At 42.3% G+C, this 19,796-nt stretch overlaps 1 protein-coding gene across 2 annotated transcripts in view; it reads right to left on the bottom strand.

Annotated features, from left to right (window-relative positions):
- Positions 1 to 15,419, bottom strand: part of PTK2 (protein tyrosine kinase 2) — a 245,096-nt gene extending 229,677 nt beyond the window's left edge. The window contains exon 1 of one of the 2 annotated variants that reach the window (XM_068396090.1): positions 15,243 to 15,419. The gene's annotated coding sequence lies outside the window, so the exon portion shown is untranslated. Of the gene's footprint in view, positions 1 to 14,363; positions 14,417 to 15,242 lie in introns of those variants that run through there. The other variant, XM_068396091.1, reaches the window with a different exon arrangement.
- Positions 15,420 to 19,796: the final 4,377 nt, after the last annotated feature.

Raw genomic sequence — 19,796 nt, forward strand, 5'->3', positions numbered from 1 at the left:
AACACATGCGACTGTGATTCGACTCGGACGGCAACCCTAGAGCACAGACGAAGGGCCCCTCTTTTGGTCATCAGCTATTAAGAGAGTGATGCAGTCAGAGACAATCCAAACACGGGATCATTTCATCTCCCTTACAGGGACAGCCGTTTCCAGGCATAACTTGCCAAGATTTGTTTTCAGATGTTCCTTACGGACTTACTTCATTCATCAATTCCTTCGGAAGCAAGCGGTGACAAGAACTCTCCTAAATTATTAATTATTAATAATTATTCATTAATAACTCTCAGTAAAGTTTGACCAGTTGTAACACTTCTTAAAACATCAATTAGTCTCATGTAATTGGGATAAATGCTGAAAGCTTCTAAAGTGGTCAAAAGGAGTCTAAACATAAAAAGTGGGTTGGGTTAAGCAAAATACTATGCTTTTACTTCAACTTTTTGTAAAAAACAACAACAACAAAAAAGTATCTCTTACAAAATGGTTTCTTTAAAGTAAAAAAAAACCCCAAATATACATCCTGGGGGAAAAAAAAAAAACAAAACAGGCAAGGGGGGGAATTTTTCAAAGCTTTTGAAATTTCTCTCCCTTCCTCCACAAGGGAAAGATTTTCAGTAAATTGACAATATTTAAATGTTAAACTTAACACATGTTTTGGTGGTGGAAAACTATTCCTTTTTCGACTTTTTCCAACTGGCTGCAAGTCATCTCTGTGGTCCAGTTTTACTCCTTTCCTTGTATTTTTATTTTTATTTTTTTTTTACCCAGTTTTATCTATCATTCTGTCTTACCTCATTTTTCACTTTAAAATCACACAAAATCCTACGCGTTTTTCAATTAAAAGATAGAGCATCTTATTTGTACATCTAAACCTCTGCATACACTGTCTGAAATTTCAAATTTTGTCTTCCAGTGTCACTCCATTCCCTCTCCAGTTTGACTTCTTGACCAAGGACACCACTGAAGACACAAGCCAATTACTAGCATCCAAGAAGAAAAAATCCTAAAATATCTCCTAGGCGTGGAGCCCGTTCCTCAGCTTCTTTATGTTTTCAGCTACCTTTACTGCTCTTTGATCATGTTCTTCAAGAAAATTTGTCCTCTTTGCTCTCTTCTCATCACTCCATTAATTCACTCTGTCTCAAATTCCTCTCCTAACCCTCTCCCAGATCCTCCACTCCATTTCAATACAGTAACTCATTATCTCAAGACTTACAAAGCTAAAGAAGGACGGCTAAAGAGTAACATTACTTGTTTCACATCCTCCTTCTCTCTCTGATCCGCAGCAGCAAAACAAATAAACACTTTAGTGCAATGCAATATTTTCATCCTTATAAAGCATTTAAGGTGATCAGATCTGGTCTCTAATGATGTCCCTTTGGCACTTCAGTAAGTCACAGGAAAACTCCACAAAAGATCACAGTAGACAAAATTGAAGAGCTCTGCCAGTGCAGGGGAAGAACAGTAATAGCAATTTCTGGACACAAGGAATATTTTCTTTAGCAGAGATGAGCCATAATCATAGAATGATAGAATGTTAGGGGTTGGAAGGGACCTCTGGAGATCGAGTCCAACCCCCCTGCCAGAGCAGGACCAATCTTTGGCAGGTTACACAGGAACACATCCACAAGGGTCTAGAAAGTCTCCAGAGAAGGAGACCCCACAACCTCTCTGGGGGAGCCTGTTCCAGCGCTCTGTAACCCTCAGAGTAAAGAAGTTCTTCCTCATGTTGAGGTTGAACTTCCTGTGCTCTAGCTTGCATCCATTGCCCCTTGTCCTATCGCAGGGCACAAGTGAAAAGAGGTTGCCCCTTTCCTCTTGACACCCAGCGCTCATATATTTATACACATTAATCAGATCCCCTCTCAGTCTTCTCTTCTCCAGGCTAAAAAGCCCCAGGTCTCTCAACCCTTCCTCATAAGGCAGGTGTTCCAGTCCCTTCATCATCCTCATAGCCCTCCGTTGGACTCTCTCCAGTAGATCTGGAGAGATCTACTCTTTAATAATTACAATTAAGTTATCTGCAATGATATTGTTCCCACTAGTTATGCACTACATAGAGGTTTTTAGATCACAGAATGGTTTGGGTTGGAAGGGGCCTTAAAGATCATCTAGTTCCAACCCCCCTGCCACGGGCAGGGACACCTTCCACTAGACCAGATTGCTCAAAGCCCCATCCAACCTGGCCTTGAACACTGCCAGGGAGGGGGCAGCCACAGCTTCTCTGGGCAACCTGGGCCAGTGTCTCACCACCCTCACAGGAAAGAATTTATTCCTCACATCTAACCTAAATCTCCCCTCTTTTAGTTTAAAACCCCAGATACTCTTCCATATCTTGCATGAACAACTGTATCCACACAGCTCCTCTGCACCTCGAGCAATGAGGGTAATGGACCTGCCTGGAGCACTTTCAGCAGTAGCACCAAGAAGAAACCTATGCAGAAGAACATTTACAACACAGCCCTGAGTACAGACTACTACCAAATGACCTACGGCCTTCAGGAAAAGTCCCAGAACAGCCAAGGCAGTTACTCAATTCTACACTCTAGCGACTCAAAGGCGCTATTTGTGTGGACACAACGCTGTGAAGATTTAGTAGTCTTGAAACCCTTAGTGTTTCAGGATAATTGGTGTAAAAGCACAAACTCTTAACATTGTTTAGTGGCTTGGACACCAGAAGAACGTAGTCCGTAAGGCAGAATTTGGAAGAGCCTCATTGGACCCAAACAGAGATCTTAAACATGTCACCACATAACATATCCATATGGCCACCATCAGCCTCACCACCAGTAGTTCTACAGAAACTTTTAACCAGATTGTTATAACTTAATTGGGGGAAGAAGGGCAAACTTCAGTAAGATCTCACTTCTGTATCATATTAAAAACACACAAAAAAATACTATCACTTCCTATTCATAAGGGCCATCACATAAAATCAGCTATAAAGACAAAGATTTAACAACACAGACTCAGTCCAAAAAAACTATCATATTTCAGGCGACAGCTGTGCATTAAGTACTCACGTTATACGCACATCGGCACCACAGCTTCCCCCTCCCCTTTTCATTTTGACTATGCTTCAAATCCTTTGTTGAGACTCTCTACTGTCACCTTGCCTTTCCAAAACCGATCTCGACTCAGCAACCCACAAGGTCTTGCCTTATTTTACTACTTTTATCAACTTCAAGAGTAAGATATAAAAGCAAGTGTGCTTTATGTACATTTATTTTCACAACTCGCTGCAGTCCTCACCCCTTCCATACTTCTACTCTATGATCTCTTGCTTGGTATGATATGACCAATGTTCCTACTCCCACTTGGGAATATTGTAGTTCAATACCTATTTCAACACAAGCAACAAAGACTTTTGAAAGAAAGAACTTCAGTGCGATCCCTATTTATCTCCCAAAAGCCACACAGATAAATACATCACAGAACTTCAAAATTTGTTTCCTAGGAAGGGAAGCTCCTGTGTTCAATAATCTTCTCAGATTATGAAACAGTTTAAAGGTTTTGTTTGCCTTTAAGAGAAGAAAAAGCCGATTCAGTTGTAGAATCAAGCCAACAATACACACTCCTGTCTACGATTTCCCTCTCCTCTTTTGATGAAAAGAGAGCAGGGCATAAAACCAGCTGTTGAAAGCACTGAAGCAGTATGAGACAAGCAGTACTGCCACCACACAAAGAAACTCTCCCCCTTCTACCAAGGCTGAATAAGCAGCGGCTTTCTAGCCTGTGACACAACGAAACTTTCATTTCATTTTCATGCCCATCTGAGAATTAATCATCTATGCTGCACATCATCTTCTTCTAAAGGTGCCTAAACTCCTAAAGAAATTCACTTTGTGGTTTATTAACTTCATGTAGACAACAAATTTCCAGAAACAAGGGAATGAAATCCAGAGAACTAAAGCTCAATTTCTTATAAAAATGGAATATTGACGCAAACTCTAGGCAGAAGAGGGAAGAAAAGAGTATCTGGTGTTACATCCTTCTCCTTCTTTTGACTACATTCTTTGACTAAATTTTACAGGGGCTTTGACTGTTATTTTTGTTTCCATCTACAACCCAAGACATACAAGTAATAAACTCAATCTAATAATCACAAAGCGTTCAAGAAGAGACAGAGTATTCCCACAACAGAAGCACATGCCATATACTTTTTTCCCTATTTCTCTTATAAACTTCAATCCTTAAACTATACCGTCAAAATACACGGGCAAAATAAAGGCATATTACTCAATTCTGGAAGTGGATTGATTTTTCCTGATAACCATTGATTAATATGTCCATCATAATTTATGTACATATGCACTAAGGTGTATAATAACAATGCCACCCTCCTCCTTGGAGGAGATCCTCCCCAGCCAAGAATCACGTAATGTACAAAGGCAATGCTAAACAAGAAATCCACGTAAATCTGAAATTATTAGATTATCCTGATAACAAAGATTTAGTATCTAGTCTAACTAGGAGCTTTTATAACTGATTAACCAGAATTCAATACAAACAATGAGCAAGAGGCTTCCCCTTGCCTCCACACCACACAGGTGGTTTTTTTAAATGACCTTTAGTTCCCCAGACCACAGCAAACAGCTTACAAGAGTTAATACTCTTTGCACAGATGTACACTCTTAGCTCCACCTTTTAGTTTAGAGGCTGCCTGAAAGCCCAGGTGTAGCACTAAAATGTTAATTCCAGCAGCTTCTGCCTCTAAATTTTAACACAGTGTTTAAAAAGCCATCCGATCAATGAGTTTATCCTTTCACAAGGAACATCTCAGATGCAGGGTGAGTCTTCAACACTAGTTTCCAGTAGAGGCTGTACTGAGTAGACAGCCATGCATACCATGTTTTAATTTGTCTCCATACATACTTTCACTGAAGATTACTTAATTCTGTTTCTCAATCTCAGTAGTGACTTTCTCCTTCCATGCCAAAATGTTGAGAAACCTTTTGATTTGCTTTAAAACAGATCAATTTGAGTTACAATTAAGAGGAAGCCTAGTTGTGCAACATCAAAATACAAGCTATCAAAGAGTGAAAGACATGAACTACAGATTCATCAGAAGTTCCTATGATTCTGAAAGCAAAGTTCAGTTTATTAATACGTAATAAAATAAGTCATTAATTAGAGGGCAACACCAAAAGAATAAAAAAGTAACCCTTTAAGGCCACTTTATTAACTTGCTTGCACAGTTTAGAAGTCTTGCATGTTTTCTTCCATTAAATTTGTAAATGTACGACAAAATGGCAACTAAGCCAATTGTTGTAGGGTCAGTAACCAGCCAATAATTCTGTTTTTCAAGCCATATCTGGGTAACATCCGCATCTATAGAAGAACAGGACAGTTTCATTCATGGGAAGGATCTTCTCTCCATGTCCTTTACAGCCATAACTGAGAACAGCATTCCACAAAGAAAATACGAGATGTTTTGCCTGCAACACGTTTACATCAAAGCTGCAGAGTCTCAGGCAACAGTTAACATGATAACAGAGAGGACTTGCTTGTAAGAGCTCAAAGAAAACTATCAGTTGCTGGAGTTACTGTCAACTATCTTTTGACTGTCAGTGTAAGCCTGAAAATATTAATTCCACATTCTTTACCTGTTAACATCACCAAAATCAGTGCTGGGTAGGACACGAGGTCATCTTGTCAATCCGCCACTCCTGAGGTAGGGAGAAACAGTATTTCCTTTCCCACAGACATCTCGTTTGTTCTTAAAGACTGTCAGTGACAAGAGTCCCCTCCCTAATCTAGTCCAATGGTTTGTTATTCTCAGCATTAGAAGTTTTAGTCCCCAAGTAAGCCAGCTCTTCAGTCCTACTATTTAAGTCAACTATTTCTTGTTTTAGCCCCCAAAAGTCTTTATCTTCTTCACCCTTGTAGTAGTCTAACGCATGTGAATAACTTAACCTTTTATCTCCTTGTAGTCTTAACATCTTAATTTGTTCATTTCTTATGTGTCTCATTCTTCAGGTATCTGACCTGTTACTGAAAGCATCCAAAGAGGAGAAAACTCTTTCTTGATGTACACAGCACTCAAACTAAATCACAGAATCCCACAGAATCACAGAATCAACCAGGTTGAAAGAGACCTCTGGGATCATCGAGTCCAACCATTGCCCTGACACCACCATGGCAACTAGACCATGGCACTAAGTGCCATGTCCAGTCTTTTCTTAAACACATCCAGAGATGGTGACTCCACCACCTCCCTGGGCAGCCCCTTCCAATGTCTAATTACCTTTGCTGAGAAGAAATGCTTCCTAATGTCCAACCTGAACCTCCCCTGGTAAAGCCTGAGGCTGTGTCCTCTTGTCCTATCGCTAGTTGCCCGGGAGAAGATGCCGACTCCCACTTCACTACAACCTCCCTTCAGGTAGGTGTAGACTGCAATAAGGTCACCTCTGAGCCTCCTCTTCTCCAGGCTAAACAACCCCAGCTCCCTCAGCTGTTCCTCATAGGTCAGACCCTCCAGACCCTTCACCAGCTTGGTCGCCCTCCTCTGGACTCGCTCCAACACCTCAACATCTTTCTTGAAGTGCGGGGCCCAGAACTGGACACAGGATTCAAGGTGCGGCCTCACCAGTGCCGAGTACAGTAAATCCTACCAGTACTGAATTCAGTGGAATGATTACTCCAAGTATTTACCGCCTCGCTACACCACAGTAGAGCATTTCTTTTTCTGCACCAGCATAACAAGGTTAATCACAAACTGAGCACCAATGAATAAATAACCTGCACATCACCACTTACTCAGCTCTTGTAGAACTTGAAAAGTATGTTTTAAGCAGACGTTTGAACAACAAAATTCAAAATGCACTAAATACGGTGTGGGAAGAGAGGCTGTAGAGTTGGGAGGCACCAGAACAAGTACAGAAAACAGTCAGCTTTGTGATTTGTACAAACCGAAGTGAAAACGACAAGATAATTAATAAACCAACTGGAATGTAGAAGCCTCTAGGATGTAGCACTTAAGCCTGGAGTAGAAAATGAGAGCTGATAAAAATTCAGAATTACTTCTTTAGCCATTAATTAATGGCATTCCCATAATGGTGCTGTTAACACAAGAGTAAGAACAGAAACTGTAATTTGTAACATTTGCAAAGAGCTTCATTGCAATCAAGAGACCTTTACATGTCAGCAGCGTGTAAAGGTTTCCTGGGTGAAGGCTGGCAATGGAAAACTAGTTAAAAATGTAACAAAATTAAACAGTCTTCAATAAAATTCAAAATGGAACTTAAGAGATTAAAACCCTCCACCTTGCAGCTCATCTCAGAGGGATGTGCATTTTTATATACATATTATCAACCAACTTTTTTTTTTACTCATAAAATAAAATGCAAGTGCATTTTACTTATTAAATGCAAATGCAGTTCTGAGTCAGGCATCATGAAAGGTTAACAAGCACACTGATGAACGTGAATTAATTGTGATGGTCATGTCAAGGTTCATTCCAAGGAGTAAGATGGCACCTTAAATGAACAACTTTGATCCAACATCCTAGTTTCCACTTTTCTTCATGGGGGTACTCCAAAAACCCCTCTACAGAAAGCACTTCAGACTTGCCATGTGTTTATATGCCAGTGGATGAAATCTGAGCATAGCACTGTCCTTATTTTAAAGGGGAATATTAAAGGATAAATTAGTTTAGCCATCAAAATGAAAAAAAATAAGCCGCAGAAGAGGCAGAAATAAAATTCTTGCCTCCTGACTTCCAATACTGTGGTTGTATCAATGTTTCCTACCTCTTTCCACCCCTGGTTAACAAAAACAGCAGTATCAGGCACGAGAGGTCCTACGCACTGGCAAAAATACAATACCACCTCCATCAAGTTCTGGAACTTGCTGGGGGAAAGGGTGAAGGGAAGGGCAACAAGGACTACTACAAAATTAAAGTAGCACAAAGTTTAACTCTTTGTAAAGAGTAAGCTCCAGCAACTGAGGTATAAAGGTACCTGTTACACGTGTTACTTTTGTGTGCTACTGCTTAGACTGTAAAATCAATTGCAAAGATGTAATCCTGCCTTTAAACAGCTTCCACTACAGAACAGCATCAGTAAAGGAGCAAAGGGGATGAAGGAGGAGGCTGCTAAAACCTGAGGTATAAGCAGGTATAGAAGAACCACAAGAGCATTCAGCCACCAGCAAAAGGAGTTTCTGCTTGAAGAAAAGTGTATTAGAAATAGCAGAGAAAAAAAAAGTTGGGAAACAGCTTGGTTAATTAACCAAAAATAAGAAGGAACTATACTCTTTTAAACACTACCTTTATTTTTCTCCTTTCTGTATTAACCTGTACTTGACAAAAGCAGGCAATAAAAATTCCAATATTCTAAACCAGAACACAGATAATTTTTCCCTCAAAGGACAAGAAGATTACAACTGCCTAGTCCAAAAAAGGCAATCAAGAACAGGTAGTGTAAAAGAGAACATAGGTATTGTAAAAATATGAAAATGGCAGCAGATTTTATGCTTTGACACTATCTTTCACAGAAAGAGAATTTAAAAGATAGCCTAAAAACAGTAAAAGGAAATTTTCTTTTAAAGATCACAGAATTTCTGAATTTCAATGCTACAGAGTATTACTGAAGACAAACTTGCCACAACATTCACACCGAACATAAAACCTACAAGAGACAGGATGAAACAGCTACTGGATGACATAAATCCCCACCACTGGGTGTAACTCAGACATTGGGATTTATAAGTTTCTTACTAGTATCTTCAGTAGCAGTAATCTTGAAGGCAATGCTAGGAAACCCTTCTCAGAAAGGGTCATTAGACATTGGAAGGGGCTGCCCAGGGTGGTGGTGGAGTCACCCTCTCTGGAGGTGTTTAAGAAAAGACTGGACATGGCACTTAGTGCCATTGTCTAGTTGACATGGTGGTGTCAGGGCAATGGTTGGACTCGATGATCCCAGAGGTCTCTTCCAACCTGGTTGATTCTGTGATTCTGTGAAATTAAGTACCAAATGATGGACCCGAGACCTTACCGGCTATTGTACATCCCATGGATTATATCTGTAAACAGCGTTAAGAAAGGTCTGGGAAAACAACTAGGTACCTGGTTGAAGAGGTGCATTCCGATCTTCAAAATATATCATTTAGCTCATTTTGAGCTTCTGCTAAACTAGACTTCTGCTACACCCTTGCAACCAAATTATTTGCTATCCTAGCAGGAAAGAGTAGCAGCTCCTTCTTCCCATACTTAAAAGAAAACAAAAAAATTTTAAAAAATCAGCTGATGCTTCAAAATGCTTCCCAGGAACTTTAATGGACTATAGGAAAAATTATCTGTGTCTTCCAAAGATACTTTATAGCCTCACATGGTCTGTTCCCTCTCCCCTCCCCCAAAACGAAATAAAACAAAAGCAGGAATTGCACATTTTCATGTGTGAGTAAACAATGAAAACCCCCAAGCAGGGCAGCAGGAAGCAGGAGTAGTTACAGCAGTCACTAGAGCCCTCTGACCCCTTTCTTACCGTCCCGAACAGCTTCGGCTCTAACACTACAATCTCTGCAAAGGCAATGAGAAGTGTGTCATTTAAGGACTCTTGATATACACCATCTAACTGCTTCTAAATTTATTGTTCATCAACGTACCTAGAATGATAGCAGCGGCAAAGAATATGTAATCTCCCATTACTGTCTCCCAGACAACTGATGCACATGTTTTGCTTACACGCTTTTGGTGAAAAGGAAGGAAATCAGTCCAGGGTCTTAAAATAAGTTAAATTACAGTTCCATGGGCAGGGAAAGGGTCAAGATTAATCTTAAGGATTAAGCTCTAAACTGAGCTATATTACACTGTATTAAGTTGGAACCCCGCAGCAAAACGAAACCGAGTTGAGTGTTTGTAGTTGCCCTTCCCAGCCAAAAAAAAAAAAAAAAAAAAAAAAGAAAAAAATAGTAACACTTCCATGCAGTAGGAAGCTACCTAAAACTACTTAAACTTTTTCTATATGCCCTTTCCACACTAAACACGATCAAAAAAGGGCAGAAGAACAGGTAAGCCAATGCAGAGAGTTAGAGGGGGGGGGAGAAAAAAGGCTTGAAGTCATAGGGGACAAAGGAAAGCCAATACAGGAGAGTTTTACCAGTACAGCAGATCTACTGCTGTAGATCTAAAGAAAATTTAGATGTACCCACAATTAACACTGATGCAAGAGAATCATCAGATGTTCTCTAACAGCGCTTGTTGCCTTCAGCTTTTGTCATTTACGTCTTCCATTCTGATTTTTACTTGACAGAAACTGCATTCGAACCTTGTAAACCAGATTCCAGAACTTATTCTCCAGTTTCTTCTTATCTACGAACCGCTGACACCACCAGTGACCTGCACCTCCAGATTTCAAGTATTGTCAGTGTCAGACAACACTCAGTTCCTGTGGTTCTCCTGCCATCTCTGAAGCTACTTCTTCCATGTACACAATTCCCTGTATCAACTCCCTTCAACAACCCACCCCTCTGATGTAGCTTTCAGAACACCCCCTTGCAAACTGTAGTAGTTCATATACCTTCCAGCACAACACACCTGGGTAATCACAACTGTCTCTCTTGCATCTGAGTTAATACAAATAGAGACAATTAAATCAAGCCATCAGAGGGGGGTTTTTGTGCTTTTGGGTTTGTGGGGTTTTTGTTTTGGTTTGGTTTTGGGGTTTTTTTAAATAGTTTTCTATTCTTGAAGACCTAGCACTCAGAAGTCCCCCTAGTTGCAAGACTTGCATCCCAGCGGCAGGAACACTAAATGATGAGCAAACAACCAACTCCCACCTTAGGATGCTTACACGGTAGAAAGAACACAAAGTTTAAAAGGAATGGAAGAGGGAAAATAAAAATTGTAGCTTACAACACACAACTTGCACGCTTTTAAGCTGTTCAGTCCCTAAATATCCACTCTCTTTAACAGTTCATCCAATTAGCCATCAACCACTGCCTGAATATGGAGAGCAGAGATGAAAAATGAGAGCTTTAAGAAAGATCTACTTGATCATCTCCACAGAAGTTCTTCCTCTCCTACACTAAAGTGATTATTTAAAACCAGATATCTATCTGGATATCATGTTTCCATTTAATTTCCCATTCTTTCAACTTCACGTCTTCCTAACAGACACAATAAACCACAGTCATTGAACACAGCTAGAACACATCAGACTTTGGAGGCTCCTAAGTGTCAGTCATATATAAATCAAGAGATCCACTCGAAATTGCTAACAATTTACAAACTCTGATCTTGCATTAATATGTATAAAGTTCTAGGGTTTTTTTCAAACACTTAAAAAAATAAAACAACAGCTTTCAATAGAAATGTACATCCAGGGAGACAAGAATCACTGTACTTCAGGTATTAAATAGGTACGTTCAAAATTTTAGAGTGTTCCTAAATAATTTCTGCTGTCATTCCATGCAATAGCTCAAAGTGATACAGTAAGGATCTGCTGCAGTTTTTAAAATCCTAACCTAGAACTAAAACCTTTTCAAGAAATTAAGTCAGTATGTCCATGTTTTCTTGTTACTCAGCAATGGTACTTGGAACTTTAGAATTACACTAACACGAGACGAGAGGAAAAACAGATTTAGTCTGGAAACCACATCTGATGGAGCTAAATATCTGTCACACACTTGAGTTTTCTTTGACAGCTGTCCGAAATGAGGACTCAAAACCTTACTGGTAAGAAGTAAATAAAACCCATGCTTTCACTGCTAGCACCAGAATGGTAGTTTTAACACAAGAAAAAAAGATCTGGAGTATGAATTCTAGTAATAAGAGTGTCCTTCTTAAATACTTTCTATCGATTTATTGAAGTTTGCCCAGAACATGGAGGCACTTTACACAATAATCTACATCAAATGTAAAGCTACAAATGTCCAATTTAAGACAAAAAATTAAGCAAGGCTAAAAACATACAAGATTTGAATATACAGATTTTACAGCAAAATTACAGCCTACTTATAGTTATCAGTATTCTGCAAAATGTTACTATTGTTTACACACCGGTGCAGGCAGCTGTCAAAAACGTGTAGGTGAATACACATACGTACATTTAACAACAAATCAGCAACACAATGTACTTCAAAATTGTACTTTGAGAACACGAAGTTCTCTGTCATAGCGAAAAAGACTTTTCCACAAATCCTAAGAGATATAAAAGGAATGGGAACAGCCTGTATTGTTACTACAAATGTTATATCATATGAAAAACCGTACTGCTACACACAGCAATGCCTACCAGGGGAAGAAAAACCCCAACCATTTTGTTATACAAATGGCAAGAAATAAATTCTTGTTTCTTGAGTTACCCTCCTAACGAAAAAAAACCCACCACATTTATAGAGGCATTAAAAAAATAGAAGACAATCTCCTAAGCCATGAAAGCCACCTGCTTTACTACTTAATCTCCAAAAAGCACTCCTGCTTTTCTCTCCTCCTATCACCCCCCACAAATATCTATTAGCTTGGTGGGATTTACAAAACCAAGATCCCCCCGTTCAACTATTAGTCATCATGTGGTAAACCATTATATTTTAAAAAAAATACAACAATATACTTCGAAGCAAAGCTGCTATTGAGAAGCTGCAACAATTTTTAAAGCTGTTTCAGCAAATCACACATTCAAGACACAAAAGTGCTATTCTAAGAATATTCATTTCTGGATTAAGTACTCCAATACACTACTACTTGATTGCTACATTAACTACACATGCTTAGTACTTTTAACAATACCTAAAGCTGAGGCTGAATAAAGCTCAGAGCTTTTGACAAATAAGTACTATGCCATCTTCCTTTTACGTGTGCATTTTAACCTTCCCGCAAAACAAAAGGTCAGCCAACACAAACATCAACCCAAGCCATGTTCTACAAAAACTGGATTTAAAACATAACAGCACAAAAGAAAAATTAATTTCAGAACTGGTTTTTCTCTTGTTGAATAGCCTGTGGAGTTTACAGTCCTGTGAGAGAAAACGTTTCCCAGCAACTAGTGTCTCCTCCCGCTTTTGGGGGCTTTTTGTTTGTTTTTTTTAACAGTACCCCAGATTTTAAGTCCATTAAATTTACTGCATGGGCTCCGATCTCAAAGGTACACATACACATTCTTCACAGAATCTCAGCCATAAACCTTGCTTTAAGAAATCCAAATGTTGTGGCCCCCATTTGCAAACCACATCATACAGCAAAGGTGTTCCAACAAAGATACGAGGTAGGATAACAGCCCAATTTCAGAGGTAACAAAAAAGGAGCCGGGTGGGGCAAGGAAGTGGTGGAATTTTGGACATGGACAACATCAGCGAGATAAGCTGTTTTAAATAACTACGTAACATTTAATATTTTCTGGCCCCAATCCAGTTATGCTCTTGACCTTACCCAGGTTTAATAGAATCAGAGATGATAAAGGCAGATTAGCTTTGAGGAATGTGGGACTTTTCCAATTAACACAAGAAAAAAAAAAAATATATTAACCAAAGGCCAAAGGAGTCTAAATTTTTAAGGGACACTGCAACACCACTTCACTTTTAAGCTAACATTGACATTAAATACTTCAATATGAATCCCCAAGTGTTTCTCCTTTCACATGAACTTTTTGTTCAACACATTTACTACAGCACTGCTATTATCCTAGTCTAACTGCCAAAAACTGAGCTGCAGGCTGACGCCGCAGGAGTCCAACATTGGTGCTAGGGCCTAGAGGATACACTCTGCTTTCCGAGCACTTATATAGGGCTGACTACAAGTCAACTAACACAGAAACGATACAGCAAACAGTCTGTCAGCCAGGAAGAAAAAAAACGGGGGGGAAATCAAAGAGAAAGACCACCTCTTGTTCCAAAAAAGCATCATCTGAGTAAAGGAGGTTTGGAAAGAGAATGGATGTGAAGATTGGCAATATACAGCATATGCTTCAAAATTAGTCCCAGGGATTTGAGGAGAAAGATATTCTGTTACAGCTGCAGAATTACAATACTCACTTTACTCCAAAATCGGGTTTACAACCGAAAAAAAAAAAATATCAAGTTTCTTCAAGAAATGTAAAGGCTCCTCTATGTAATCCAACTTCTGTGGCAGCAGCCGGGTCGATCACAAGCCACGCTGAGGAACACTTGCTCCCCCTTCCCGGTACAGATTTAGGAAGCTATCCCGGGTTAAAACGTGTATGTGAGTGAAGAGCTGCCCCTGCTTCTCTTTGGATCAAACCACCCCACTCTCCAGTGAGCGCAGCAACAGAACCAACTAAAAAAAAAAACCAAAAACCACCAAACCCCAAACCAAAGCCCCAAAAACCCCAACACGCACAAAAAAGCAGCAACCTCAACCACTTCCCCTGCGCTCCCACCCAGGCTCGAAGAGGCAACCACAGATTTACCAGCACGCGTGGGGAGGGGAAGGGGCAAGCCAGGCAGCCCGGCTCCGGCAGCGAGGGGACACCTCCTCCTCCTCCTCCCTTTGTTTACTTTACGGACCGTCCCGCTCCGCCGAGCCGCGGCCCCGCCAGCACCAGCCGCCTCCCGCCACATCCGGTGGGACCGGACCGGCGCGGCCGCCGCGGCCGCGGGCAGCAGGGGAGGGCCGGCCGCTGGCCGAGCCTCCCGGGCGGGCGGAGGAGGCGGCCGGCTTCGCCCCGGGCAGGGGGGGGAAGGGGCAGGCGGTGCACCGGTTGACCTCTCCCCGCAGCCTCCTCTTCTCCCATTCCCTTCCCATCCTGCCCGGCCCCACAACACCGCCCAACGCAGCTCCCTCGCAGGCGCCGAGACGAAGGGAAGCGGCTCTATCCGGACCCTCCAGCACACCCCACCCTCGTACCCGGCTTCCCCCCACCCTCGGCCGGCCGGAGCCCATCGCTCGCACCCCGGCCGCGGGGTGCCCTCAGCCGCGGGCACCCACGGCGTGCGGTTCGCGTGTGTGCACGTACATGTGTGTACACACGCGTGCCCCGGCGGAGGGGGTATCTCCTGTGCCCCCTCCCCGGTGTTCCAGGCAGCCCCTCCCGAGGGATACAGTAGAAACGGGCGGCTCTTCCCCTGAGGAGACGGTGCCGCCGCCGCACCCCGAGCCGGGGGGGGGAGGCACAGAAGGAGAAGCCGCTGCCCCCCCCACACCCCCCTTTCCACCGCCCCCCTCTCCCCCCACCCCGTTATGTAAGTTAGGGCCGTCGGGGCCGCTGCGCCTCACTCCGCCGGTCCCCCTCGCCCCTTCCGTCCCCTCCTCCTCCTCTCCTCAGGCAGCCCCTGCCGCCAGCACTCACCGCGCTGCGGGCAGCCGCCTCCGGCCGGCCGGCCCCCGGCGAGCGGAGGGGCCGCGGCGAGCTGAGGGCGAAAGGAGAAGCAGCAGCGGAGTTGTCCCGGCTGCCGCCCCGCTCCCGGTGGGTCTGCGCGGCGGCGCGGACAGCTGCCTCCTCTCCCTGCCTACCCGCCCCGGCCACTCCAGGCCGCTCCCCCGCCCTCCCGGCGCGCTGCACCATGGGATGCGCGGCTGCCCTCTCCCTCCCTCGCTCCCCACACTAACATGGCTGCGGGGGATGGAGCGGGGAGGGGGGGGTCAGGCTGCCGCCCCTCAGCCCGGGGCGGGGAGCGGGGGGAGCCGCCCCGCCTGCGCAGGCGCGGCTGTGCGGGCCTCAGGTGGCGGGAGCCCGTCAGTCCCCCCCTGCCGCCGGTTCGGATCCTGTCAGGGGCGGCTCGGAGATGGCGGCGGGGCGCATCGCGTCCCTGCGCCGGCCTCAAGGGCTCTACCCGCCCTCTTTCCCCGCGGCAACGCCGGTCCTGAAGGGCCGCTGGAAAGGGGGGGGGGTTGGCTCGGGAAGAGGCGAAGTTTAACCCCTTGTCCTCGCTCCGCTTTTCTGTCAAGCTCGTGTCCTCGGTGTCTCCCTGTTCGCCTGTGACCAGGCGTCCCAAACGCCTCAGACAACCTCGCTCTTTTCAGGGGCCTCTGGCCTTGCTTCATTTCCATGGTGGCACCGGCTGGCACAATTGTTCTCTTCTTTCAAGGCTGGGATACTCTCTTCCAAGGAAATACTCACATATTTACTTACGTATGGCCACAGTGTTTGCGTGCTTGTCAGTCGTTGAGTGTATTTAATAACCTGAGTGTGAAATCCTCATTTTAAAAGTCCCAGTTAATCCATGGCTTACCTCTGGTGGCAGTTGAACTCAGCTATTGCTCTTCTGCGTGCCCGAGGCAGCCTGAGCGTGAGCAGATCCTGAACCTCCACCCGTGGGAGCTGCCAGTGTGGCTGGAAACTGGAGGCAGGATACATTTCGCTTTGGTTTAAGCGTACCTGCACCTGAGCTGGCTGGCTGGGCTGCCTTTAGGGTTGATGGAGTCAGTATGGTCAATGGCATTTGGGACGTGATTCATCTGATCAAATATGGGTAGTTTACTTTAGGGTGAGACAAGTCACACTCTTAAACTTCCCTATGTTTATTAGTTTTCCAGGGACTAGAAGGAAACCCAAGGGAGACAGGCTAAACAAGCAGGCACCTAGACTGCAAATACAGCTTTTCAGATGAATCCTACCTAAAATGTCCCCAGGCGCTATAGGAGCCAATCCATCAGGTAAGCTCTGAATGTGACACAAATGCATTGAGCACCACATAAAAATAAGTCCTAGAAACTCTCTTTTAAACAGCAGTACAGCATTCCTATCCATCTTTTATAGAAACGCTAGACCATGATTTTAGAGAAATGCTATCCATGATTCCATGATGATCTTTTATAGAAACACTTGGCCATTAGAGTAGTTGCTAACAAAATGGGAGACTCGGTGACTTCCTTAGCCCAAGAGATTCCTACCTGAATCTGTCAGTCTCCTGGGAGAGTCCTTTAACCTGTAGGCTAGACAGGATAGCGAATACACTCTGCCCTTTCAACTGAAGCTGGACCATTATGCAGAAATGAAGGAAGGAAGGAAGGAAGGATGATTTCAGTTATTTTATACTTACTGGTCTGGGGATCACAATTGATGCTCTTGCCAGAACGGGTAGAAATGTGCTAATTAAAATTACTGATGACAGAAAGTTGGGAGACATTAATAAGAGGATGTTCACAGTAACACACAGGAAAAACTGAATGCTTTTGAGGATTGGGAAAGTAAAAATGGAAGGAAATGCATGAGTAAAACAGGAGTATGTTTTCTGATTAATATACAGGGAAGGGGTGGTATGAATACTGGAAAGGAAAAATGAAAGGGGAAGTGGAGCTTCATAAATTTTTATGATATGGTTGTTAGCAATAGCAGGGAATTGCACTAAATAACCCTTCTAAGCATTGGATCCCAATTATTAATTGTTTCTCCTTTGTCTCAGCCTTTGTCCAAAGATGTCCAAGTACTCTAGCCTCTGAGCAAACTTGTGAAGAAGACTGTTATCCCTGGTTTTTACACTGCAAAGCTGAGGCAGTGTTTGAGTTGCCAAATTCACTCATTATTCACTGGATGAATAGGCCTAAGAGCAAATAGCTCCTCTCCAGAGCTATATCCTATGCATACAAGACAGTAGCAATACCTACTTTCTGTCATGTGTAGTATATCCTATCGACTTTATAGACAGGTTTAGTAAACATTCTTCGTTTAGATATATTTTTCAAATGCCCTTGCTTTAATAAATAGTTACTATTCCTCTGTTTTATAACTTCATCCTCTGCAGGTTTTCTGGGCAACATCAATGTGCCAATTTTCTCCATTTTACAGGTGGAAAAACTATTAAGAGGTATGTGGGTGATTGATGGAGGAGACAGAGTAAAGCCGGAGCAATGGTAGAACTGTGAATCTGATTCTTATATTTCTGCTCAATCTTTTAATAGTTACACTTTTTCATATGGAAAAGTATGTTGTCTGAAGTCCTTGGGAGCTTTCCCATTGCTTTTAATGGGATGAAGGCAAGCCCAAAATAATATATCAAATTGATAGTTCATAGTAATTCCTGAAAAGTCTCTGTTTCAGGTCCTGGTGCAATTTTTTTTGTTGGTTTCTTGTTGCTTTCTTTCATCGGCAAAATGCTTGTAAAAACAGAAGCCTTCAGCAATGTACTGGTTTTGATATAACACTTGCTGGGAAATCTTTCTTATGTTACAGAATGCAATTTTTAGTCAAATGTAGAGGAAGTTCCACGAAAGCTGGTGATTCAAGCTCTCAGCTGGGAGAGGGGAGCTGTGTTGATGTCCGATGAAAAGTTACATGATTATTCAAAATTATAGTTTCAGCAGAAACTCATGAGACATGAGCAGGATGATAGTCATGGCTTCTGTGGGGACTATAAGGCATCCAGATCCAAATCTCTGTCTCTAGGTGCTGGGTTTTTTCCCCTCCAACTTCATCACCTCATCCAAACAAATTGCCAATGAGAAAGGCACTTCCAGAAGCTCATCCATCCTATTGAGAATACAATGAATCGCTCTCTGATTACCCCTATTTTTCTCAACTGACTACAGGAGAGCCTAAGTAATTAGCCTAAATCTTTACATAGCTAAAATTTTATAAGTTGTGACTTGCACCTTGGTCTTCTAAGAAAGATTCTTGGGTTTTTTTCTGATTCTTGGGAACTTGAGCAGAAAAGTAAAATAATTTTCTGTCCACTCTCTACACAGAGGTGATTGGTAGGTGGAAAAAAGACTATCCCTTATAAATATTAAGGAATGATTAATATTGAGGCAAGAAATTCAGTTTAATACTAATGGTATTATTTGTCCACTCCATGCCATTACCTCATTTAATTTACAGTGGTTATTAAACCTGTGCTGCATTGGTATAAACAAAAGATAGGAAACTTCATTACAGTGTAGCATGTATTGTCTTTCCTTTTATTAAGTGATGGAGCTAAGGGTAATAGCTCTAAGGAGAACTAGTTCTTTCCGGTGTTTTGGAGCACAGCTGCAGTCAGGCATCTTCAGCTTTTCTGCAGGATTGTAAATATTTATTAAAGCAATCAGAGTGATCAGGTTTATGAGAGACAGGTAGCTCTGAACTGCAGGGCTGTTTCAAGCTGTGACAATGAAATGCAGGAGGATTTGGAAAAAAAGGAGAAAACAGCAAGGTGTTAAATATTTCACAAAATACACAGTAACGTTCATCATTGCAAGAGGAAGAATTTTTTTTTTAATCATTTAAATCAACTCCAGATGAAGAAATCTTTGACTGCACATGTAAGAAGTCTATGTAGTACTCTGACACTGGTGAAGGAGAAGTATATAGTAAATACCTATTTTATAAGTAGATAGAAATAAAATGACAATGCCCATCTTAGCAGAGTTACAATCTGCTGCAAACATGATGCTGCAAGTTTTTCTCATGTGGGAGTTTTCATAATTAATCAGTAGGGTCAGCAGCATGGGTTACCTGGAGGGAGCAGGTCCTACATTTAACTGAATAATGCCACACAGACGGAGGATGAGTGTTACAGCAATTAAGGGCACAGTGGTATGTGCAGCCTCATGGTTAGAAGGTACAGACTTGAACAATTAAAGGCACCAAAATATTAATAATGTTAATATGCACATCTCTGCTTCTCTCTGGATTTAAAAAAAAAAAGGCAAACCATATTAGCATTTCTGGGCAGCATCTAGAGTAGAAGCTGAATGGCAAGTCACCAGTGGAGGTTTTTCTACTTTATTGAGAAAAAACCCAAAACAAAACACAAAGAGATTCTTAAGCAAAGCTCCAAGGGAAATTGGCAAAATTACACAGGATCAGGAAGGAAATTTCAGGTAGAAAATTTGGCATGGAAAAAGCTAATCAGCAGCTGGGGGACCCACTTGATGAGTTGCTGTTATTAACAAAAACCTCCAAAGCAAATGTTAATGTGTTAAT

The sequence above is a fragment of the Nyctibius grandis genome, chromosome 3 (genome assembly GCF_013368605.1).
Source record: "Nyctibius grandis isolate bNycGra1 chromosome 3, bNycGra1.pri, whole genome shotgun sequence".
Classification (NCBI taxonomy): domain Eukaryota; kingdom Metazoa; phylum Chordata; class Aves; order Nyctibiiformes; family Nyctibiidae; genus Nyctibius; species Nyctibius grandis.